At 34.7% G+C, this 25,719-nt stretch overlaps 2 long non-coding RNA genes across 2 annotated transcripts in view; one reads left to right on the top strand and one right to left on the bottom strand.

The window, feature by feature from the left end:
• The window catches only part of LOC308189697, a 74,446-nt gene that overhangs the window by 29,867 nt on the left and 18,860 nt on the right, over positions 1 to 25,719 (bottom strand). The window contains exon 2 of the long non-coding RNA XR_013946520.1: positions 22,099 to 22,176. This is a non-coding gene — a long non-coding RNA (uncharacterized lncRNA). The remainder of the gene's footprint in view (positions 1 to 22,098; positions 22,177 to 25,719) is intronic.
• Positions 17,536 to 20,238, top strand: LOC308189693. The gene is made up of 3 exons (XR_013946514.1): positions 17,536 to 18,521; positions 18,726 to 18,815; positions 19,037 to 20,238. It is a non-coding gene; the product is annotated as an uncharacterized lncRNA (long non-coding RNA).

Consider the following 25,719-nt stretch of genomic DNA (forward strand, 5'->3'; position numbering starts at 1 on the left):
GAAGTAAAAAAGAGTTGAAGTATATTATGTAGAATGATTGGCAATCATAGGCTGAGGTAGACTGATCATCCAATTAAATCATAGAATATTAAAAAGGTCAAAGTAATATACAGCTAGTCTAATTAATAGACAATGAAATAAAATTCTGATTCTCACACTCTTGAATATAAGCCCAGTCCTGAAAACAAATGACCTACTTTATTTATGAAATCAGTTCCTTTGACTTCAGGGTACTTCATAAGGGCATGTGGATCCTTGCCTATAGATTACCTTGAAGAATAAGTGCCTAAGTCTCTAGTTCTTCTATCCTGTCCAGGTAGTTTTACTAAAATATTTATTTTCTTTTTCGTTCTTTATCTGTATCTTACAAGGAAGCTCATATCATCCTTTTTGTCTTCATGAACAGTAGATAAAGATTCAGCCCTTTAAAACTTCATTAATATGTTGTCCTAATGATATCAAAGGTATAGTATAATTCAAACGTCAGTTCTATGTCTGTCTTCTGTGGTTTATGTGGATTTCTATTAATATTTAATTTGGTTCATTACCTAATTTATTGTGTGTTGGTTAAAGGAATTCGAAGACAGAGGTGCTGTGTTAGCATAAAAGTCTCCTCACACTGAAGCAGGAACCAAATATGATGCATGCACAATAATGCTGGGACTTTGTTTATAATAAACATTTTAAATGACTGATTTTTTCTCATAAATACTCTAAGTAGGATGATCTATGAGATTTCTAATTTATTCTTGTTTAAAATTTAACCATGCTTTTTTAAAGCATATCAATTTTGTTAATACCATGTAATTAAAACATGTCAGTGCACAGCAAGTTTTAGTCTAAATTAATGACTATGAGAATTATTTTAATTAAATAACCAATTATAGAAAAATCGCAAGCATGAGAGCTGACATTTAAATGAATTTCATTTAAATTGCTTCTTAACATTGTCCCATCTAGGACACTAATGCAAAATGAACTATTGTATCAACATAGATTATCACTATTTTTGTATGCACATAATGTATTCATATTCAATCACTGGAACAGAGATGAATATTTTGTATTGATCTGAAATGTCTATGAACAAAATACAACAGAATAAGCTGAAGCACAAACAAAAATCTCTTGTAGCTCTGTGACACAGTACAGCTGTATTTCTCTTGCTTGCACAAATATTTCATATTTCCATTCTTCATACACTTATAAATTTCCCATTTGATTGAAAGTGAATTTCTAAAATTACTTTGAATTCAAATGATGTTGAAATTCTAGCTCTCCTATAAACACATGTGTAGAATCATGATGGGCTATTCAGTTTTCATCCTTTCAGATTTAAAGGGAAAAAAAAATCTTCTGTTAGAAGCATTTGCTGAAATGTATCTTGCTCACTTTTAACTGGAAAGTAAGAATGGCTTACATAGTTAACCATATTATTCTGCACTGCACAAATCGTTACTGCATTTGTCTAACAATCACAGTCAATTTAGTTAGATGCATGGTGCAAACAGTGCCAGGAAACTCCTAAAGCTATTTTCAAAAAATGACTAACAGTATAATACATTGCAAATCTGTTCTTCTCTACTGTAGCTTTAAAGATGTCACAGGAAAAGGGGGAAAAAAAGGCTTCTGCATTTTTGTTCATTGATTAACCAGTAATGTTATGTATAAATAATGTATCTGACAGTATGGCAGCCCACTTGGGATATTGTGCCATTTACTACAAAATAGGATGCAACATGCAGCTGAGCAGCAAGAACAAATTAAACATCTTTCCTTGGTAACTTTAGCATTTTTATTAGGTGATAAACATCACAGTGAGAAGAAAAGCAGATGTAGATATTTCAGCAATATTAACCTTAATCTAAAGCTATCTATAGGCACGAAATAATATTTATACATTCCTAAAAAATGCTTAAATTGTGTCCAAAATATGCTGTACTGATCTCCTTATATTTTATGGGACTCCCATGGAAAACAGTTGATATGATCATGGTGTAAAACCAGGATTTTTTCCAGAATACTATAACTAAATTCAGTGAAGTGTTATGTACAATCTTATCTTGTTAACTCGTAACATAGGGATATCACTGCAATATGTACTGTAGAGCATATGCAATGTTAATATAGGTGAGTATTTTAAAACTATTGCCCTCATCAAGTGTTGGTATTCTAAGTCTAATTAAATGATTATAACTAAAAATTTCACAGGCTTTCTGTGTTTAGGTTCCAAAATGTTAATGAAAAGATTTTATCAGTAGAATATTAAATTCCTTTAAAAGCTATGATTATATCATTTTGAAAGTTACCTAAAACAGCTCAAAGTGTCTTGGGTCACTGAAAATACTTTAAATGAAATCAATGAGACCCCTAAGAAAAGCCATAGAAATTGCAAGGTAAAGAATGATTATATTGTAAAGTAAGGAAAAAAAATGCAAAGGATATTTATTACATCTGATGAAGTATGGCTTCACAAGCGTATATTTATTGGTATGTTCACACTAGATCAGTTTTCATAAAATTATTTTCCACCCCAGGCAAGTACCTGTATTCACTGATTTTGATAGAAAAAAATAATAATAATTAATTTTATTGAAATAAAAACTTTTAACATCAGTATTGTATAATTATTAATTTTGAATTACCACTAATAAATGCATAGTAATGGTATTTATATTCTCAAATTAATCCAGAGGAGTTAGATAGCCAAACCTTAATGAAAATCAATATGAGTTTTTAGCCCAAGCCCCTTAGCCTGCTGTGGTATTTCCAATAATTGCATTAAATACCGTTAAATGGAACAATTAAGTATTATTCAACATGATTCAATACCATACACCTTGAATTTGTAACTATCATTTCAAAATCACATGATCACTACATCTTTCTGTGTATTGAGCTAAATACCCAATTTAGACTCTCTGTTCATTGTCCTCTTTACAAACAGCAAAAGCTGTAGCAGTTTATTTCACATCTACACAATAATTAATCTAATATCCCCTCATATTTAATAGTTACAATGGTTAATGTTTATACCTGAGGTAATTCCCATTGCACAGTGAGGAAGATTATCCACTTGATTAAAAATAAATCTTTTCACCCCTGCACTTGATACTGTACCTCCCTGGGGAAGCTGACCATAATTCTTGCTTGCCGTACCTCATTCTACAAATGATGAGCCCATTTTCCATGGCCAATACAGAATGTAGCACTGGGGTTTAAACAGGACAGTAACTGAATGACTTTTCTATACCAACTCCATCTGGAAACAAATCCCAGTTATTTACTTACTTGTTGCCATTAAAACCCAATGGCTGCCATGTATTTCCCAATATTATGGCCCATGAGATGATACAATTAGTATTTTTATCTCAAAACAAGGAATAACTTCAGCTGGAGCAGAAATAATGAGAAGAAACAAATAGAAAATGGTTGCTGAAAGACTATTATACAGTTTCAGGTACTGAGATACCTGGAACAGGAAAGACCAGATAGCAGGGACTGAAGGGCCCAACAGCATGAGATTGATTCAGGTATCCAAAGGAGATAAGCACCTAAATTGACATCCACAACAGCTGGCATGTTTAGGCACCTCAATCCCATGCTATGCATCTCTGTGAATACTGATCCAAAAGCAGCACAGGTGACTAAGCATGTTAGGAAGTAATCATTAGTCTGCAAGCAAGCTCCTAATTGTGACTAAACAGTGCTGCAAAATTCCAAATGGTTTGTTGTACCTGGCTGCATATATTTAATTTTCCATTGTGTTAGACTAGAGATGCTACACCACGTCAAATGGACTCATGTATAAATTGTTTCAAAGGAAAGACAGCTTCCTTCTCAACTGATAGAAACCCTGTGAGTCATATCTGTCTGCTTCAGAAACAATTGTGTTTTGACTTTGACTTGTAAATTCTTTTATTTTATTTTTTTTTCCCTGCCTAGTAGACCCAATAGCTCTGGGGGAGTAAGCTGGATTCTAGTCAGGCATGTATGTCATCAGTGAAGATATTCTATCTCCAAATTTCCCGCTGGAATGCCAAATGCTGCCTTTATTTGCACCTTCACAATCCCACTGGAGACAAGGTGTCTACTCAATTGTAATAATCTGGCCTGAGAGAACTCTACTGTTGGCAGTGACTTTCAGATCCCAGAAAAAGGTTTTCATGTCTGGCAGTTAAAAAGAAAAACATTTTTGTGCTTAATTTGAGTAAAATTGATAGAAATTCACAGAGATAAAACAAATAAAGAACTCTATCGTGTTTTTGCAACATTTCTTTTCAGAACTAGAGCTCCTCCCTCATCAAAAAAAAAAAAAAAAAAAACAGCTCTGTAAATCACCTCAGGATGAACATTTGTCACGTGGTGATTTTTAAATCTTTATGATTTGTACTTTATGTAAGCTTTTGAAAGTATTAAGAAAACTATGTATTGTGCTGCTATATACTCATCCAGAAAATTATGTTTGCCCACTGAAAGAAGAACTTAATCTTAATAACAGATGAGAAAACTTTCATAATTTTCCATTATAGTTGACTATTATGGTAACAAATTAGAACAGATTTTCTGTTGAATAAAAGTGACCTCCTCAGTTTTATTACCCAGCTCTGCTATAAGTTCACATATACTGCAGCAGGTGGATGCTATGTAAAAGTTAAACAGAGAAAGTACTAACAGCATTAACTTCTGCATGGGATTCTTACATTTAATAGTTTAGACCACAATGGACAGAATTTCATGTACTTGTGCACTTCTGCATAAGTGCCAGGTGGTAGGTAGATATGCAGTGATTTTAAATGAGAAAGCTTGACAATCTTGATAACCTCTAAAGGATGCCCGAACTAAACAGTGAGCACCAGTGTTCAGGTTCATCTTATGGAGACCGAAGATTGACAAGGGCAGTTCTATGGTTATATTTGAGCTATATTTGAGTTTGTGAGGGGAAAAAAAATCTTGCTATCTCAATTTATATGCTATTCAGCTGATGTTACCTACATATTCACTGCTAAAACACTACTGCCTTGGCAGTTGTAACTGTCTACTATAGTATCCACAATACTTTGAACAGATTTTTAGTCAGTCATTCAGGGAGCAATTTCATAATTTATGGGTGAGGTGGAGAATAGACTTTAGTAAGGTACCCAGAACTAATACAGACAACTGAAGTGATAATGGGAAATATAAAAGATACTTATGTAAGTTCTCTCAAAGCTCTTAGGAAAGCGTGCTTTGTTTTAAAATGGAATTTGTCTACATTCAGGTTTCAGCTATATGATCTTTTTTCCATCTCTCCTGCTATATTAAGAATCCTCTACTTGCAAAGGTCTCTTCAACTTATGAGGAACATGCCCATTACATTCATGCTGAGTTTTACTCTTCTAGAGAAATAAAACAGCTTGAGATTTTTAAGTTTACCACTGTTTTACTTCTCTTTTGTAGCTCCCCTCAGATCTCTCAGATTGTTATTGCAACTGTAAAATGTAACAGCAAAACTGGACATTGTACTCCTCTATTATGCATTTTGTAATGAAGAAAAAAGTCTTCCCTCTTGTTGTCTGCCTGTTGAAATATTTGGGGATTGCAAGCTCACACAAAGTTCATAATAACTTCTCTCCCTCATCTGGAAATTACTGTCTTGTCTTCCTGAAACATGACTGCTCATTGTGTACATGATCCTGTTTTGTTGCAATATGGAGTAAAATACGTTCATTTGGGTCAATTACTGTCTTCTGGCTGAGGCACAACTATTTTTCAGCTGTTCCGATGAGGTCACAGAAAATTATATTAAAAACTCTCAGATAAACCATCACACTGGATGGCAGCAATTGGTTGGTTTTCTTCTTTAATCTCTAAATCATATCAGTCATTGGACACTGTTTTCTTTTAGGTGTGAGCTTTCTACTCTATTTCTAGATGGCAAGTTTGCATTTGACTCCACTAGACAGAATTTGCTCTGTAGGAAATGATTAATATACTATGTAATTTTACAACAGTGTTTATATTATTACTGTCACTAGTAATATGTATAGATATATAGACTACTATACAGAGAACATACGGCAGAAGTATGGGGCTAAGTGCAGTAGAAAACATACACCTTTTACTGCTCCCATCTCAGTTAATGTTGAATTATTATTAATTTATTCATTATTATTGTATTAATTCCTTTTTCCTTTCAAATGTTGCAAGGAATAAGAATCCTGCCAAGAAAAGTTTAAACAATGAGAGCCAGATTCTGACCTAATTATTTATTCACACTAAGTAAGGGTACTTGACTGTTAACTTGAACACATATTTTCATCTTAAGTGAAGACCTTGACAGAAAATTAAAAATTAAAGATTTTTCAGGATATAACTATATATTATATAACTATATGTTATAAAAATATTCTTGTAGCCTTTCCCACCTATCTGGATACCCAAAGCATAGATAAGTAGTAAGCAGTAGTCACTTCCAGGTGGAAATTCCAACTTTACCTTTTAGGGCTGAATTATCCTCTGGATTATGACTATCATTTTCCATTTATGCTACTAGTAGCCTCTAGCTAGCTTCCCAGAATCATACAGGATAAAACCAGACTCCCATGCTTAAACTTGAAAATTTTTCGTAGGTAGCTGAAAAATATATATATATATATATATTTGTATGTGTTGTGTTTTTTATATATATATATATTTATATTTTAGCTTAACAACAACAAGAATACATATTTAAAAGAAATTTTATTAATAATCCTAGAACAATCTTATATGGTTAAGGTAATGCAGTCTCTGACAAAAATAAATGAAATGCCCGCAATTTCCACAGAAACTATTAACTTCCACTAGCAATGATTTTTGACAGTAAAGATACTTGTTATGGATGCAGAAATACAAAGCAGGGTTGCAGCTCTTCCCATTGGTAATAAAGTATTCCATAAATAAACATTTGCTCTGTTTCTTTTTTAGCAAAATTACCTTTACTGCTTGCATAGATTTTCCAATATATAGGTCAATCTGTCCTAACCTTTTCTGAAGGAAAGTGAGAAATGTTCCCTATGAACAAGATAAGACTTACTGTGTCTAACAGCACTATTTGCAAACACCAAAGAGTAGCAGATTCAAAAACTGCAATATAAAGCTATCAATTAATTTTGTTGTAACTGTATGCACCTGTGAACAACTGCTTAATTAAAGAGGCAAACAGAAATATCTCACAATAATGCTTCAAATTACTTGCATTTATGTGACTCAATTAGTTGGAGTGGATAAATACAATTGGAAAGCTGCCATACGGACTTCTGGAAATAAAAAAAAAGATAGAACTGCAGAGATACAAAACCAAATGGGAGGATTTAGGCAGATAAAAACAGATTATTCTCAGAGGTTCATAGGCCTATACAAATAGAGAAGATAAGAGAAAAAGATTCTGTGTAAATATATATAAATATCTATCATGGTTTTGTCTGGAACAGAGTTAATTTTCTTCATAGAGGCTCACACAATGTTGTGTTTTGGATTTTTGATGAAAATAATGCTGATAACACACTGATGTTTTAGCTGTTGCAGAGCAATGCTTACACAGAGCCAAGGACTCTTCAGCTTCTCAAACACTGCCCTGCCAGTGAGGGGGCTGGGAGTGCACTAGGAGCTGGGCAGGGGGACAGAACTGGGACAGCTGGCCCAAACTGGCCAAAGGGATATTCCATAGCATATAGTGTCATGCTCACCAATAAAAGCTGGGGTAAAGAAGGGGGGGGATGGGGGGGGGGGGGTGGGGGATGAGGGGATGAACGGATGGATAGACATTGGTAGTGATGGTGTCTGTCCTCCCAAGAAATCATTACACATGATGAGCCCTGCTTTCCTGGAAGTGGCTGAACCCCTGCCTGACGATGGGAAGTAGCGGATTAATTCCTTGTTCTGCTTTGCTTACACCCACAGCTTTTGCTTTACCCAGTAAACCATCTTTATCTCAACCTGTGAGTTCTCTCACTTTTACCTCTCTGATAATCTCTCCCATCCCACCTGGGGAGAGTGAGCAAGCAGCTGTGTGGTGCTCAGCTGCCTGCTCAGGCTAAACCACAATAGGTCATTTACTGACACAGAGTTACTCTTTCAAAGACAGTAACATTAAGGGAATTGCCTGTTTTGGGCAGCGTACTCGTGGGCCCCTTTTCTGTCCTCTATTTCCCATCACAAAGTAGATATGGAACAAGTGGACCAGGATTTTGGGGAATTAAACTAATCTAGAAGTTCTCCACAAGCATACCAATTGTGCTTCATCCTCTGAGACCAGACTAGAGAGAGGCAAAAGCGAAAGAATGTGAGTTGTGTATGGTACAGACACTAGATCCTTAGCACTGCATATCTTAATCGAGTGTTTCTCTTGCTTTTCGCTGTTTCCTAACATAGGAATAGCCTAAGTCATCTAAAATTACACCAGACAGAGAAGGCCCTTGAATTCCTTCTTCCATTTTCATAAGCCTGTTTTGGGATAAGATTTAGCCCTATATATGTGTAAATCTGTTACTGAAAATGTCTTTTTCTCATCTTCATATTTAGTTCAGTGTTTTTCAGTATCATCTAGAAATGTCAAAGGGGATCAGAAAGGAGAGAGATTACACTTTAAAATGCTTCAAAATGTAGGGTTCAAAATCTATTTTAGATATTTTTAAAATAACAGTCTTTTCTCAGCTCCACTTCCCACACATTCTCTTCCTTAAAGAGTGGTCGAATATTCTTGATTTTGTATGTGAGTCAATGATTTGTACAGGTACATTGTAACTTAAGTGGGAATATTCTTCCAGGTGTAGCAGGGAACAGATGGACAGAGCGGAGGAGATAACAGGACTGGCTGATAAATAAACATTAATAATAATAATAATTAATAATAATAATATAATAAATGAAATGTTTATTTTCTGTAGGAACAATTATTTTTAAGCCAGTTACCATTTTTGGACTTATATTCAACAAAGTGATCAGGTTGTTTTATTTTTTTTTCCTCTCTCTTTGGAATACCTACACATTAGTTTACAACATGCTGGTTTTCAATATTCAAATACATTCACAAGTTTCTCTCTTCAAAATTTTGAGAAGTTAACACTGAAATGAATTTTATTAAGACACAATGATTCATGGGTTAAAAGAATATTTGTTCATTGGAGGTAGAAGGGCACCAAGGGTAGAAGTTTCATTACTCTGTTCTTACAATCACTTTTGATTCCCCTCTATTTTCCACTTTTTTTTTCTTTTTTTTTTTTTTTTGTAACTATAACCTGAAGATCATCATAATAGCTTTTTTTTTCATAAGGTCATAAAATATTCATATCTGACCCTATGTTTACTTCCCTTTCCCAAAAAGCAAACATGTAGGTAAAAGCACAGGATACAAATGCATTTGTTAGACAACCCAATCTGGCTCTAAAATCTACCTGCGACCTAGAAGACAAAACTCCTCACACTTCTAATTGAAGGCAACTACCCAGCTGACAGGCAAATATGCTTCAGAGAGCTCTTTTGCTGCTGTGATGATAGCATCTTGAGGTTGTTCCCAGGTGAAGGGAAGGGAGGTAAAAGTGAGAGTCAGAGGGTGTGACAGTTGTTCATCTATCTTGGAAACACTGAGGACCTTGGAAATATGAATTAAATTAGGCTATGTTTTCATGAACACATTAATCTAACTTAAGTATAAGAAGCTGCTAAAGGAGATGATCACTCCATCCTTCTCTCTGTTGTCTCTTAATACCTTTTCCCTTGTGCCAACAGGTGAGGTCGTATGTTTACTTTGTAAACTAATCCAGAAACTGATTCAACAATCAACCTCTCAAATATTAACACTTTTCAGTATCAGTTCCTTTTGTTTAAATATTAATGGAGAGTTGGGGGTAGGAGGGGCCAAATATATAGACAGAGGAAGAGTTGAGAAAATTGCCACTGAAAGTGATAACTTCCAGGCTTAGATCATCTCAATGCTGTTGGTAAACCACAGCCTTATTCACCCACAGGGCTTTGAATGCAGCTCTGACTCAACAGTACTGAGCCAACAATGTACTTTATGGGCAATGATGATATTGCCCTATGATATCATGAAAGAAAGTTGTCACTTTCAGCAATTGATGCAGTTCTTATGTCTGAGAAAACTGATGCAAACTGCAGTGCAATTGTGATAGCACTGAGCATTTTAAAACGGGAGAAAAAAGAGCTTATTTTAAATGATTAAGGCTAAAAAATCCCATGTCTTTCTTTTTTTTTCTCTCTCTTTCTTCTGAAGGAGTCAGGCTTCATAGTTATTAAATTAACTGAGGTTGCTTCTGCCCAAGCATATTTTAAGTAAATCTAAAGATAAGGGAGATATTTCTAATCAAAATAATGTTCCATAAAAATGGAATACAACTCTTCCTAACTATTTTACAGTGGCAGGTGTCTGTTTTTTTTTTCTTTTTTTCTTTTTTTTTTCTCCTTGCTAGGTAAGTATGTACTTCACATCAGTAACAAAGCAGAACTCCCATTTCAAAAAAAATATAATTTAAAAATGTTCATCTCTGTCTTCCAACATGGTATTTGTTACCTTTGGTTAGCTCCTCATGGTCAATGTAACTGTGAAGACATCTGCATACTATCTGTACAAATGGTAACCAAAGTGATGAGAGGCATCATAGGATTGCACAGTCTTGACATGGTAACCCATGAGAGCTCTGTAACATGTCATTGTGGCTATAAGTGCAGAGTTCAGGGAGGATTTTGAACTCATAGGACAATGACCCTGTCTGATATCTCATTTGTGCTCCAGAGTAATCCCCTAGGGACTGAAATGATACTATATTACTTCATTTCATTTTTTTTCTATATGTCCTCAGGCCCAGTTCTGGTGTCTGAACATCCAGGAATAATGATGAGTACAATGAATATGTCTTTAGGGTGAAGGTTGTGCTTGGTTCAAAAGTCTTGAAATTGATCTTCTTTCTCTCTCTCTTTCTCTCTCTTCTTCTTCTTCCTCCTTCCTTTCCTTTCCTTTCCTTTCCTTTCCTTTCCTTTCCTTCCTTTCCTTTCCCTTTCCTTTCCTTTCCTTTCCTTTCCTTTCCTTTCCTTTCCTTTCCTTTCCTTTCCTTCCTTTCTTTCCTCTTCTTTCCTTTCCTTTCCTTTCCTTTCCTTTCCTTTCCTTTCCTTTCCTTTCCTTTCCTTTCCTTTCCCTTTCCTTTCCTTTCCTTTCCTTTTTCACTTTCCTTTCCTTTCCTTTCCTTTCTTTTCCTTTCCTTTCCTTTCCTTTCTCCTTTCCTTTCCTTTCCTTTCCTTTCCTTTCCTTTCCTTCTCCTTTCCCTTCCCTTCCCTTCCCTTCCCTTCCCTTCCCTTCCCTTCCCTTCCCTTCCCTCTTCCCTTCCCTTCCCTTCCCTTCCTTCCCTTCCCTTCCCTTCCCTTCCCTTCCCTTCCCTTCCCCTCTCCCTCCCCTTCCCCTCCCCTCCCCTCCCCTCCCCTCCCCTCCCCTCACCCTCCCCCCTCACCCTCCCCCTCACCCTCCCCCTCACCCTCACCCCTCACCCTCACACCTTCCCTTTCCCCTTCCTCTCTTTCTCTCTTTCTACCATAAATAAATTAGAATTTCTGCAAGAACTTTTCACATACTCCCATCATTTATTGGTTCAACTAAATATTAAGTCTTCTGCCCAAAATCTATTTTAAATGGCATCATTATACTAGAGGTGGATACATGTCAGAGCAATAAATGAAAAATGCATAGCAAACTTCTCAGTTCCTCAAGAAAGGCCTCTGTTAATTTTCCCCTCAAGTGCTAAGTAAAAATGTAGTTTGAATAGATCTGGCAATACAAAAAAATCTTAATTAAGACAGTTCAGCTGCAATGTACATTTTTCAAGAATATTTTCATTTCTTTTTATAAAATAGTACTTCAGACTAAGTTTTGAAATTGAAAATCAGTTTTGAATGGCAAAATATTGTTTGTTCAATGTTCTGTTTCCAGAAAGTTTTTGTGTTACAAGGGCATTTCACCATTATTCTCCCCAATTTCTTCATCTGAATAAAAAAGAAGGAGAACAAAAAAACCTTGATGTGTTGTCATGCTGTGATGGGATATGTTTTTTGAAGTCTTTGCATTGCCTTATTTGTCTTTATTATTTAAATGCCTGGTTTAAATTTATATGATGAATTGAAGTCTGGGGGGCGTACCCATATTAACTGTAATCCAGCCAGCACTTTGGAGTTTGCTGCTACCCATATTACTTTTGATTTGTGTGGCAAATCTCCAGGTTTGAAGTTTCATTGCAAGTGCCTGAAATCGGAGTAGGATGAGTGTTGTTATTTTCATTGTTTGGAAAACAAAAATGTACCTCTGATAATTTTTGTCTTTGATTACTGCTTCTTCAAAGGATTTAAAACAGAATGAAAGCCTTTGAAAATTTTAGAGATGAAGAGACATGAGAGTTATTCTGTATGCACCAGATAAACAGATGTCTTAGCTTTCAAACTAAACCCAGAAAATATAATCACAAACTTCATCAGAAGCAGATAACAATCTAGGTGCACAGTACTTTACATTTTACTAATGTGCAGTGGGAGAAATAATAATACTACTTCCTTCACTTGTCTAAATATTTGTTTCAGACTAACAGCTCAAAAAACATGTTGGTAATAGCAAACAAAATATGATAAATTCCTTTGAGGGTAAAATATTCTCAGCATAATGTCATTATAAGCACAAGTAAACACACTGAAAAGTATTTGCATGTAAGTAAGACACTCATAACGCTGAAGGTCTTAAATTGTGAATTCCCAAATTAATAGGTATCAGATGTCATGAGTGCTTTTCATCCTGTAGTAGAGTCTCATTGAAAAGTCCCAATAAACTTAAATTGAAGTTGTAATCATTCTGAGGATGGCTACATGACAGGACCCATTCTTAGTATGTAGAAAAATGCCTGTTTGGAAGTATGTAAAACAGTTTAGAAATAGCTGATGATGTGTTTTACTAAGCCAACTTCTGCAAAATAACTTCCATTATACCCTAAAATATGGTCAGCTTTAAATAACCCACAGAAGAATCATATAAGAAATGTAGGCTTCTTGTATTCCTCTTGGTTCCATACACTTAGGATGTTAAACCAGTGCATACACCTTAGCTGTAGATAATGGGGAGGGTAGTGAAAGCCACAGAACCTGACTAAATTGAGCAGAAAAAAGCCTAAAGGGATTCAGATTCATTTTATGGTTTCCTTCCACCAAAAGGAACAAAGTGATTTCTATAATTCCAAGACAAGTTCAAATGCGTTACCTCCATTTATGAAACGACATGCTCCCACGTCAGAAAATCAGTTTACTCTAAAATGAAGGCAAGATAAAGTATGAATAAGACACCAGCACATTGCTTTGGGCAAGCTTCTCTGATGCCCCCCTATGTATCAGACATATTTTTCTTGAAATGGGTCCTTGTGGTTACATGTCTATTTTCACATGTGTATTTTTGGTTTGAATGCTCTGAAAGGATGTGATGACTTCTATTGCCATCAGCAAGATTAACGGTTTTATAACAAAACTGAGGGAAAAGCCTGAGGACAGTGAGGGTACTTGAGAATCAAAAGCCTTCTGGGACAATGTTGGAGGACTGCTGAGGGATAAGGGATAAAGAAGGGATAAAACATGGTGTGGTTTAGATGTTCAGGAAAGATCCATTGAGTGAATTACTCTCAGACAGATGCTTAGTCTTTGTCTTTGGTAGAACTAGTTGTAGTGCAATGTGTGAATGATCACTTGTCCAGCTCTTCGCTTGCATCTTTTGTTTTCCAGTAAATATGTATCTTTAGCCCTGATTCTGACCTTGATTTTCAGTCATGTAATCTAAGCAAAAGTCTAATTGCATTCATATCAATGGAGGAAAACAACTGCTATAAGTCAGAGCCCTACACTACATTTAGTCTGCTGTCATGTCTCAGTGTATTCAAGATTATTTTGATTCATAAAATAAATAAATCAGAAATTTTATAATGCAAATTATATCAGGTGTAGGCACAAAACTGAACAATAAAGTTCTTTTTATGCTATCCTCCATGCCCTGTTTTCTGTTTGTTCTTCTTTTTTTGTTAGTATTCGTGTGTTCTGATTTACTTCTGACTCCCCATAGATCCCACTGTCTGGTTCCTTTTGACACCAGCTTGGTCTAACATCAGTTGAATATAAAACTGAATTCTTAAGGGAGACCTTTTACAGTTAAAATAGCTAAACTTCATTTTAAGACTTTTTTTTGTTTTGTTGTTGTTGTTTTGTTGTTGTTGTCATATTTTTTCTTAAGTTTTAGTGGTTTTGTTTGTTTGTTTGTTTTCAAGCAAATCTCCAGCCTGTATATAGAGAGAAATGGTAACAAATAACTATGCATATAAATTCCTAGTTATCGAAAATGAAACTATTATAGCAACATAAAAATCAATGTTTGTCTAATTATTTTCCGCAGGCAGTACAGTACATTGCAACACAGTTTCTCATTAGATTAAATCAAAATTGTTCTTAAATACCATTTTACCAGCTGTTACTAAATAAAGGGTGAAACAAACAGTTTGTAGTATCGTATATGTAGCTTTCTTGCACACATCTTTGCCACCATTACAACAGCTGTATACAATGTTTAAAAGAAATAAACACCCTCAATGGTTATTATTCAGGTTTATTGAAATTCACCTCTCCTCCACTAAAGTACCATCCTATGTTTGTGCTAGTATAAAGTGAACCCACTTCCAGCAAAAATACATCAAAAATTATAAACTAATTCTTACATTTTATTTCTTTTCAATAATTAAAAAAGTGGTGTAAATATTCTTACAAGCAGTCACAGTTCTTAAATAATTACTTAGGAGGACAGCTTCATATTTATTTATTTATTTTCATAAATACAAATGCAATATAATATACATAGAGACTGCTAGCGTATATTGCATGTATGTCAGAAACATATGTAGAAGTCTGTGAAGCTTGGGCCCTCTTGAGTTTCTCGGTTCTGTGACTCCCTCAACTAATCTCAGCCTTTTCGGCATATTTATACTTGTTCCCTGATTTCACAGGGGCTTCTGTGAGCTGCAAATAGCAGAAACAGCCCAACATGTGGCTGTTGTCTGCTTCAGCTTAGAAGGCAATATAATTGTGCAGCCACAGGAGGGGCATCCCATCAGTTTAAGAAAATCTCAGCCACAGGACAAGTTGAAGATTTTCTTCTATGTGCTAATTCCAGAACTAAACATGGAAACATGGATTCATCTTCTTGCTTTGTCTAGTTTTGCTTTCCTGTTTGTAAAGTAAGGATAATAATACTTTAGCTTCTTCCAAAGGTCCCGGTCTCCTTCCCCCCTCCCCTTCTGGAATAAAAGTATAGAGATGACTAGAAGGGAGGTGAGGGGTAGAAATCTATTAAAACCAGAGAGCTGAGGAGGAAGGAAACATAAGAAAAGCAGAGACCAGAGCAACAGGGGAGGTTCGTTTGCCAAAGAAAGAACGTCAGGCAGAAACATTCTGCTTGTAAAAGAAATTAGCATAACTGATGAGAAAAAATGAAACCTTAAAGAAATATGAAAAAAAAAATGAAGAAAGGGATATTGAGTAGAATGGACTGGGTTTTACACAATCAAATAAATGAAGAAGAAGAACAATGTTTTTTGCAAACTCTTCCACATTTGATGACTAAAAGAATCACAGATTGCCTTGCAAAAATAGCAGTTTATGGTACAGAGAATATTATCAGCTAAGGTTGTGGGTGAAATCTTGTCCCTGATGAAGCTGAAGCCATAATTTTCTTTACCTGCAGTGGACCTATGATTTGTCCTCTGGGAACTGGGAATTCTCATAAGAAAATTAGCTGTTTAAATTAAACTAAATTAATTAGGAGCTCAATGTGGAAAGGTATTTGAATATGCATGAAAAAAAATACTTAATTTGGCAAAAACATAAGAAGCAAAACAAATAAAAATTGAGCATTTAACTCAAAATAGGTTTTGATGTGAAAGTATTATTATTTTAAAATTAAGATCATTTACATAATAACATATATTTAAGCAACATTCTATAAAAATAAATAAGACAAGTTTCCTGCCCTGGAGAGACTTCATTTTTTAAAAAAATAAAAATAAAAAGACAAATAAATATAATGCAAGTTAAAACAGGTTTGAGAAAAAAAAAAAAAAGAAATAGCATGTATAAAATCAAAATATATATATAGATGGTAGAAAACTGAAAAACAAGTAGAAATATAATTTAGTAACTATGTTAGGTTACAAACAATTCCACTTGTGCAAAATTGTGCAGAAAATCCCTGTTCTTTATTTAAATTTCAAGTGCACTGGTGTGTCTGTAACTTGTATCACATGAGATAAATAATTATTAATATATTTAAAATTTTACCAACCCATCTAAGCTTACAAAATATTTTGAGATAACCTCTTTTATTTCTCTCCTGGTAGAATCATTTTTCTTAAATAATACTTTTGAAGCTTACAAGAAAAGCTGATTCTTACACGAATAAATTATCTTATACTCCATCCTGGGCAGTGGTTTTCTGTATGGGTACCAAATATTTGTATGCTTTTAAATTTCAAAATGTTCTTTTTTATTGAGTATTGAGATCTTTCAATTGATTTACCTTTCTAATTGCTAGGAAGATAACTTGTATACCTCTCCTCCTGACCTGGAAGACAAGCAGGCATAAGAAGGTGGAGACTGAAACAAGCTAAACAGTTTGAACATTACATATACAGTGGAAAAGGAAAGTAGAAGGCTGCCAGATCTTTAGATCATATGAGACTTTCTCCAAATGTAAAGGTTTGTGAAGTGGATTAATCCAGGCTAGAGGGTAGGCTGAAAGTTCAGAATGAAGGCAGATTATGATTTAATGAATGGCTGAACCAACAGAGGGGAAGACACGTGAAACCATTACATACCAGTGAGGAATTTATAATAAAATACTTCCATTAATTTAACTTGCAGATGAACTGGTTAGCGATGGATATAGCTTTTTGTACAACTGAACCCATATGCTTCTGGTATTATACCAAATTACTTTAAAATATTATTTATATAATGTAAAAAGAAATAGTCTTTGAAAGATTAATAGCTTCAAGCAGTGGCTTGATTCAGCATAAACAGAGAATATTTAGATAATTTCACTGCACATTCATACTTCACAGAATTTATTTATCTATTTATTATCATTCTTGATGTCTCAAGATTCTTCCTTTACACTAAATCATCTGCAACATTAAGCCTCACATTCTCAGCTACTGGATTTTTGGTGATGGTATTGCCATTTCAGTGTAGGGCACTCTTGAACAAAATCATACTGCAAAATTGTTTTACAACTGTACTTTAAATACTACCATTACAGTGATATAAATTATGCCTTTGCACTAGGTGAAAGATAATAAAAAATAATAATGGTTAAGAGATATTGAAGACATAAGGAGCATAGTGTTGAGTAATATTTCACTCCCTCCTCCTTCCCCCCCACCCCCCCCAAAAAAAAAATCAATTTCAGAATATTTGTGGCGGTAAATATGCTAAAACAGAAAAGTGATTATGTAGGTCCTCTGCTTCAAAATAATAATAAAAAAATATCTGTATCTTCACATTTATCTTCTCAAAAGTAGAACGGCTGGATCTGGTAAGAAATAATGTTACACTTATTCTGCAGTCAGCGTACCCTTACTTTCACTATTTCAAATCCAGTCTCCTTTATCCTCTAATGCCTCTCTGTCAACCTGATCCTTATGCTTGTAATACATTTCTTATTCCTAAGTGTATTCTTATTATCAATATCAAACTAATAGTGTAATGAAAATAAAGAATTGCAAAGTTATCTAATTAAACAAACATATTTCACTGCAAGTCCTGCAAGTAAGGTGGCCCTACTTGGAAATCTTGTGGTTTGTAGTCCTCAGTACAATTTGCCATTATACTCTTGACTGCAGTATTTTCTTGATTGGTTTGTTCAATGAAGGTGATTAACACCATAGGCTTGCAGCACGTCTATTTAATGTTTAATAAATAAATAAATAAACAACAACAAAAAGAAAACATGCTTCATAGTATTACACTCGTGTACATTCCAGCCCTTATTTAAGCATAGTTAATGTCATACTTCTTTAGCAGAAACATTTCTGGTTTGTTTTGTTATTCAGACTTTCAAAAATCAGTTTTGTCACAGCAGAGGAATCTGATTCTGAGAGGAAGCTTTCTACTTCTTTTATTTTTTGTTTTAACATTGTCTCGGAGAACAACTTTTTAGTTTGTATTCTAATTAGACACTCCTGAAGATCAAGAATTAGAGAGTTTGCTTTATCTTGAAACAGCTGGGTTCCCAGCTGGGTTTGTGTAATGACTTCACTAATTTCCTTTCTTTTAATGTGTTTGTTTTCTATTGGTTAGATGCATTGTTTGGAGTTAAAGTTCCTTTGTAAACAGTACTGCTTCCGCTGTTTTAGTTATCCTGAAGTAGATTCTATAGCTCTGATTTATGAGCTAACCTATTTTATCCAAGTGCTTTATGATAACATGTAATCATTTTTAGGTTTTCTAGCTTTTCAGCTGCTGTTTAGTTTTCAGGGATTTGAAAAGCATTCTTCCATGATATCATTAGGAGTTAACAGAATGTTTTCATATATAATAAAGTATCTTTAGGCTAATTTGCTAGGAACTTTAGCACCCTCATTAGTAGCTTTCTGTGTATGGCTTTACAATTTTATACATTTGTTTTTCAGAAATCCTGTCTTCTGAGTAAGGGGACTTTGTGTTTGGGGTTCAGAAAACATGATGGTTTAAATGTCTGAGCAAAGTAACACAGTAAAATTGTAAGGTTCTCAGATTGTCCTTAAAATTTCTCTTTTTATGAAATTGTGTTTTTACTGCACTCCACACCAGAACTGGCTACATTATATGTTTTTGTATTTGTTGATCATTAGCAATGCCATAAGTTTTGCAAGGATAAGCTTTTACTAGTGTTTGTGGGGTTTTTTGATTGGTTTGGGTTGTTTGTTTGTTTGTTTTGTTTGTTTGTTTGTTTTCTTTGCAGGTGTCTGCCAGAGCAGAAATGTCTGCTTTTGAAAAGAAGGTTCCTTTTTCCTCCGTAGAGCTTGAATCTGCAGCTTGAATATTACCCTCCAAAATACTTCAGAATGCTCTCCAGATTTATTTTTTAACCATGTTAATTAAAGTTACTATTCTCATTTCACAGAAGGGAATACTGAAAGAACAAAAACAGTGTTTTGCTAAGTAAATAGGAAAACTCGGTCTTTTTTTCTTGCTTTTCTTCTTTGGTACTTTATTTTGCCCCCTCTTCTTCCTCTCACACAATACGTCAGGATTCAGGCAATTGCACATATTTACCTTTTAAGTAATTTGTATTATTTGGTCTCCAGGAGAGCTCCATCTTTTTCCCTGAAGTCAGAGAAGAATTCAGAGAAGACAATGAATGGAAAAGAAAGAATTTCAGGGACCTGCTGACATTTCTTAAGCCACAATCAAAACAGCAGGTCTAAAATGCCTTTCAGAAAGAAGTACATAACGCAAGTACACTGAGGCAGGATTACAGCCCTTTTGCTGAGAAATGTCCCTCATCCCTACCCACAACAATGCAGACAGCTACTCGCCTCTTAATATCACAGGCAGAGAAGGACAAATGTGGAAGAAGGTTGACTTTAACACTGCCTAGGTGAAAACTGTTTATACTCAGGTTTGAAGAAAAGTCCAGGCACTTTTTGTGGTTTTGTCACTATCAGCTTGTTGCTGTCTGTTCCAAACTTCAACTGCCCTTCAGCTGCCCTTGCTTTTTTTCTTACTTCTTCCCCCATATGCCAACACTCAGCTTTCAATTTTGATCTGATGAAGGTAGATTTTTACCTGAAGAAGTTATTTTTGACTGGACACAAAGCAAAGCTGGGGAAAATCCCAAGACAAATAAAAATCCCTGTCATCCTTTTGTGGAACAAGCACAAAGGCCAGATTTTGAATTGACTTAATTTAAATTCTGTGGACCATGAGTATGCTGAATCTCATGTGTCACTCTGGAAAGTTGACTGATTTCTCATAGCTACTATTTATATAATAACTGTATAGTAAAGTTTTTAGAGATCCCTCATGGCAATGTACTCTGCTACTGTATTAAATAAGTTTATCTGGAGATTATCAAAAACTCAAGAGTGAAATCATAGAGCTCCTTAATATACACTGCAGTCAACTATATTAAGTACAGAAACACTTTTTCTCCCACATAAACCATATTTCTAAATGTTTAGAGTGGTATGTAATCATAGTGGCTACTGTAAAAGTCAGAATTCTCCTGTGAGGTATTAATGTTCTATTTATAAATTATTGTTTTCTAAAATGCACAGTAGTAATTATGTTTGTTCACAAAAAACAGATGTTCTTGTTTCAGGGTGGGGCTCTTCTGTTTTGTTTCTTTCCAAGAAAAAAAAAAAATCAGCCTATGAAGCAATAATGCTATCTTAGGCAAGAAGGTGCAACCATTTCTTCGCACAGACGCATTCAGTTTTCATTTACCTGCTTTATGGACTAGCTATACTGTGAATTGACACAACTAAGTCTGACTCTGCTAAGAGACAGCATGGATCCAGCTGGATCTATTAGCTCAGACACAACTGCAAACATGGTTAACCTGCTACCAAAGCCAGATTAGATCAAAAAATAGTAAAGCTGCTTTCATTTGGCAGAAGGAAACAAACTCTGATGATTTAAGGTGGTTCTGTGCTGGCCAGAATAGATGTTTCAACAGTTTGTACCCGAAATTAGAGGTAGAAGGTAGAGTGATAGACAACTGTATAAAGTTTGCTAGTGTTAATGTGAGTACATGAGAGTATTTGGTATATCTGCACTGCTAAATTAACCAAAGACTGAAGAGGATGCTTCAGTGCTGATCCTTCTTCATCCACACTGTTTAATTGCTAGTTTATTTCCTGGACTTGTTTATAAGGTTTTAAGATTGGTATTTAAAAAAAAAAAAGAGAAAAAAAAAAGGTCCTTTAGACCATGAGAGCGCAGCTGATCACTTCAACCTGGCCCTTGGGTCATGCCCAGGCTGACTTTTATTTAGCAGTAGCCACTGCTTTATTACTCCCCTTAACTCAAGTTCAGCACAGCTGTGACAGCCTGAGCTGGCTCTTGTAAAAAAGGATTCAAGCCTCATCTTCCAGAACAGTGCCCCTTTATCACTCCTGTTAAATTGTTTGGTGTCTAAAATAGTGCACTGAGTTAGTAAGAGTAAGTCAGTAAGACTACTTAGCTTCGTTGTTGGGACTCTGTCCTCATGGGAAAAAGATGTGTATCTGAGGTTATATTTTAAAAAATAGAAGATATTACATTGTATAGTATGTATAGAGTTTGTAACTTAAATAAGCTCTGAAAAAGGAAGGAATGCCTTGGAGACTCAACAAGAGAGTACCTAATTTCTAAGTGTTCTTTAAACACAATCTATGTGATAATGGGAACAGACTTGCCAAGTTTCATACTTACGTACTGTTGCTGTTTATGCAAGGCATTTCTACATTTTTGACTCCCCCCTCCATCAGTTTGAGTTGGATTTTTGCTGTCTGAGAATATGTATTTGTACAATCACTAGACATTAGTGTATTGTTTCAAATGCATGTCTCCATAGTTACTGTTTACAGTATCTTCTGCTTAGACTCTTGCGTCAATAAGCTTCTGCATTTGAAAATAATGTTTCTATTTTTCAGAGAAAAAGATTCCTCTCCACGCAGCTTGCTGAGTAGTTAAATATTTAGGCTGATATCTTTGGCCATCTAAAAATTAGGCATCTATCAAGACATATCTCTTCAACTGTCTAAATGTGGTCACATAGTCTAAACTGGTTACCTAGGCTCACTCTATAAACAATGGAGAGAAATAGTTGCAAAAATGATTCATTCAAGTTATTTTAGATGGTTACCTTAAGAAGTCTGGAATAAGATCCAAGTAGAGATGAACGCATACACCTCCTCTCACAAGTGGCATCTAATTTTTTCATATCAAGAAACCAAAGCTGTGAAAGTTTTAACTGCGCAGGCTCTAAGATAATGTTTATCAAATATAGTCCTTACAGATGGCCCAAGCCCAGCAGACCTCAGAGGTGGAGCAGTATTCAGAATTTCCCAGCCCTCTGTATGACGTTGTAAAATGAAGATGTTTCTGTCATTCTTACTACCTAGATGAAAACAAAAAGATTAGGAAAAAAATTAGTAGATAAATATTTCTCTGATTTTTGTCATTATTTTTTTCTTGTAGACTAAGAGCTCTCTGAAAAATAATTTCCAGCTGATACTAATTTATGTAATAGATCTAGAATGCTATAATACTTCTGAAAAGTAAAACTAATATCAGAACTCTCTCTGTCTCCTTGTTCTTTCTTTGCATTTGCCCCATGACATGTCCTATATCTGGCATATTGTATAGCTGGCATAAATGATAGTTGTCATCGTGGCTCAGTGACTTCTCCAGAACAAACTGATCTAATAATTTTTATTTCTATTTCTGTTCATTTTGTGGCTGTTCCTCTTAGGAGGAGACTCTCCATTAGATTGAATTACACTGTCTCAGAGACTTGTGGGCTTACTAAACTGGAAAACAGTTTAAAGAATAAAAAGGTTGCCTATTGTGTTGGGTCTTCTCCACTTCCTCTAGGCCCAATGACATAATCTCTTGAATATTTTGAAATTCAGAACATACAGCATTCATTTTCTCCCAAAGCATGTAACTGTTCTGAGACAAGCACACCTCAGAGGCCATCTTATTAGAACACTGAAAAAGCTAATGCACTGAAAAACTAGCAGAAATAAAGTAAGAGAGCAGGGAATAACATCCTTGTGAATCATACAGAATAATCTTTCTATTTAATATATCCACTAACGAATAACAGCCCTTTCTCAAGGACCGGTTTGCACTGTCATGAAAATATTTTATAATGTGGTTCCACTATCAAAACCTGCTTGTGGATCTGCAACACTGAAAAACCCTCACCTACCTGATCTCTGTCTATGGCACATAGCCAAAGTCCTCAAGAGACTATGTAATGTATTTTGTACAGGAAAAATATCAGAAAATTTTGACAATACATTTGTGATTGCTCTGTTACAATGTAAAATAGGTTTTCAGGAGGTATCATTCTAAAACACAAAAAGACCATACATGGGTCAAAATGCAAAACTCTTATTTGGAATATATTTTCAACCACTACTGTTTCCATGAAACAGAAGGAAAAAAAATCAGAACCTAAAATGGCCCAAACCTGAAATGAAGAAGAACGCGTACTAAGGACACTAGTTATTAGATAAAATAAAGAAGTATCTATAGTATCAAGCACTTCTGAATGAGTGCTTTAGTGAGCTGTCGATAGAGTCAGACTTTATTATATCCTCTGTCTCTGTTGCAGTAAATCTTAAATTCATTACTGCATGGTAACATACCTCCAGCGGGGAGGGTTCTAGGTCACAATTTCCATGCATTGCATTGCACCAGTGTATGAAATTTGGCTTTACCTCTTCTATCCGTTCTTCTTTGGCATGAGAAAGCAATTGGATTAGGTCTCCCTTTTCCTAGTCAGGTGCTTTCACCTTTTCTATCTCTCTTGTTATTTTCAAAAGAAAACAGTGTTAAAATCAAGTCCATGCCATGTGTATTTTACCTAGATTTATAATTTTTTTTTAATATATGTATATTTTAGCTTTATGGAAATGTTAAAAAGAACATCTATCCCCAGTTTTCCTAAATATATTAGGATAATATGGATAATTAGGATATCAGGAAATGTGTTTTTTTAAGTGATTTTTACTTGAAGCTATTTAGAGGTCCATTAGCACAGCTTAGTCTAGAATATGTGGCTTCCAAACTCCAAGTCTTATGGCATTTTTGCCTCTTCAGGGTATCTGGTCAATCAAACAATTAGCCCAAAGCTGCACTGTGTTTTTTAAGTGAGACGGGACTAGAATCCTTTTACCATGTTCACAAACCTAATCTTGATATACTAAACTCTCTCTCCACAGGACATCATTGTTAACAATGCAAAAACTCAAGTTCATTTTAAACATCATCTGTCTTAAAGCAAATAACAAATAGCTCTTTCCTAGCTTCCTAACTAAAAGTTTACTGGAAATGTTGCAGAATACAGCCACGTAGTATCTTTGAACACATGCTTTATGTTAGAGCATATAGGCTGCAACATTTTTCACTGTTCTGTGTTAAATCATGCATTCAGTTGTTTCCATTTATACCGCATCAAAGCAGTTGAAATCCAATTGAAAAGTTTCTTTAGACAGCCATTGTGCAGGAACATGATGTCAATATTAATAAAGGCTGAATTTCCCCTTGGCTCACTTCTTACAGATAAGCTTTTCAATAATACACTGCTTGCACCAAAGGTCTGATGGGACTGGGAATAGTAAAAAACACTAATAAAAGAATGTTGAATGTTTTTATATTAAATTTCCCCACAGGCAAACTGAAAAGCCTACTTAGAGTACGCCAATCAACATGGCGCTTATTAAATGTAACAAGGGTCCTGTTACAACAGATTTTTAAAGCCCCTAAATATGAATTAGAAAATAAAGACAAAAGACAATTACAGATGTATTTCTAGATTGAAGCCCTGGACACCTCACCTGACACTTACTAACATGACATTATGTTTGATCTTCAAAAAGACTCCATTTTTATCAGCCTACAGCTATATTTTACTACCGTTATTTATTGCAGTTAAGGATTTTATCTTTTTCTTTTCCAGTCTTTTAATGTGCATTTCTATGTTTGATAAAAAATACTGCAATTATTTAGAAATAAGTGAAGTCAGTAAATAGGGTAAAATGCCTACATAACTTTGAGTTGAGTAATATAAGGAAAATGAAATCATGTGAGCAAAAGTGATGATCACAGTTTGACCAATTAGAACAAACACTCATGATTTCTAATCAAACATGGATGACCGATCACCTGAAAAACATTTCATTCTGAGGATTACATCTGTTTCACGAAAGCTCATCTCTTACACCTGAATTTAAGCAATATTTTCACCCTGTCAAGGTAGTGACAAATATATTAAATCTGTCTGTCTTCTGAGATTGCGAACTCCAATCTGAGATTTTGCCTTGGGCACAGCAATAAAAAATAAATTCAATTATTAAGAATAGGTTGTTTTTGTTGTTTGTTTGTTTGTTTTTTCCTTTTCTGCAGATGGAAAGAGAAAGGAAAAAGGTTGCAGGACCTTTTGCAGGACTGTAGTTTGTCTTTAAGCAACTGGCTTAATCTAAATAACTGTGAAGCATTTAAACCTCCATGAAACTGACATAATTCCTGTAATATTTCTGGTATTTATATTAATCAGTATGTATTAATTTGGAAAATTAGGTGCATTTTATTAAATAAAACAGAAAATGAGATTTTTATTTAATCCTTGTTAATTTTAAATATTTTGTTCAAAGCTGTACCATAACATACATAAGAAAGCACAAGGCTATGGTTATCAAAGTCTGTTCTGTGAATTCTGTAGTTTGTTAAGTTTGTCACATGAAAAAGTAAATGTCATTTAAAAATGCTGACAACACACTAAATATGTTCCCATCACATTTTGATGAGCCTGCACTGAACTCCATTGGGATCTTTCAGTTGATTTACTATTTATGTTGAATCATATGCTAAACAAACAACTGCTGTCTATGTCACAAAGTTACACAATTATTAACAGGACAAAAGGTG

The sequence above is a fragment of the Anser brachyrhynchus genome (genome assembly GCF_964034855.1).
Source record: "Anser brachyrhynchus genome assembly, chromosome: 1".
NCBI classification, from domain to species: domain Eukaryota; kingdom Metazoa; phylum Chordata; class Aves; order Anseriformes; family Anatidae; genus Anser; species Anser brachyrhynchus.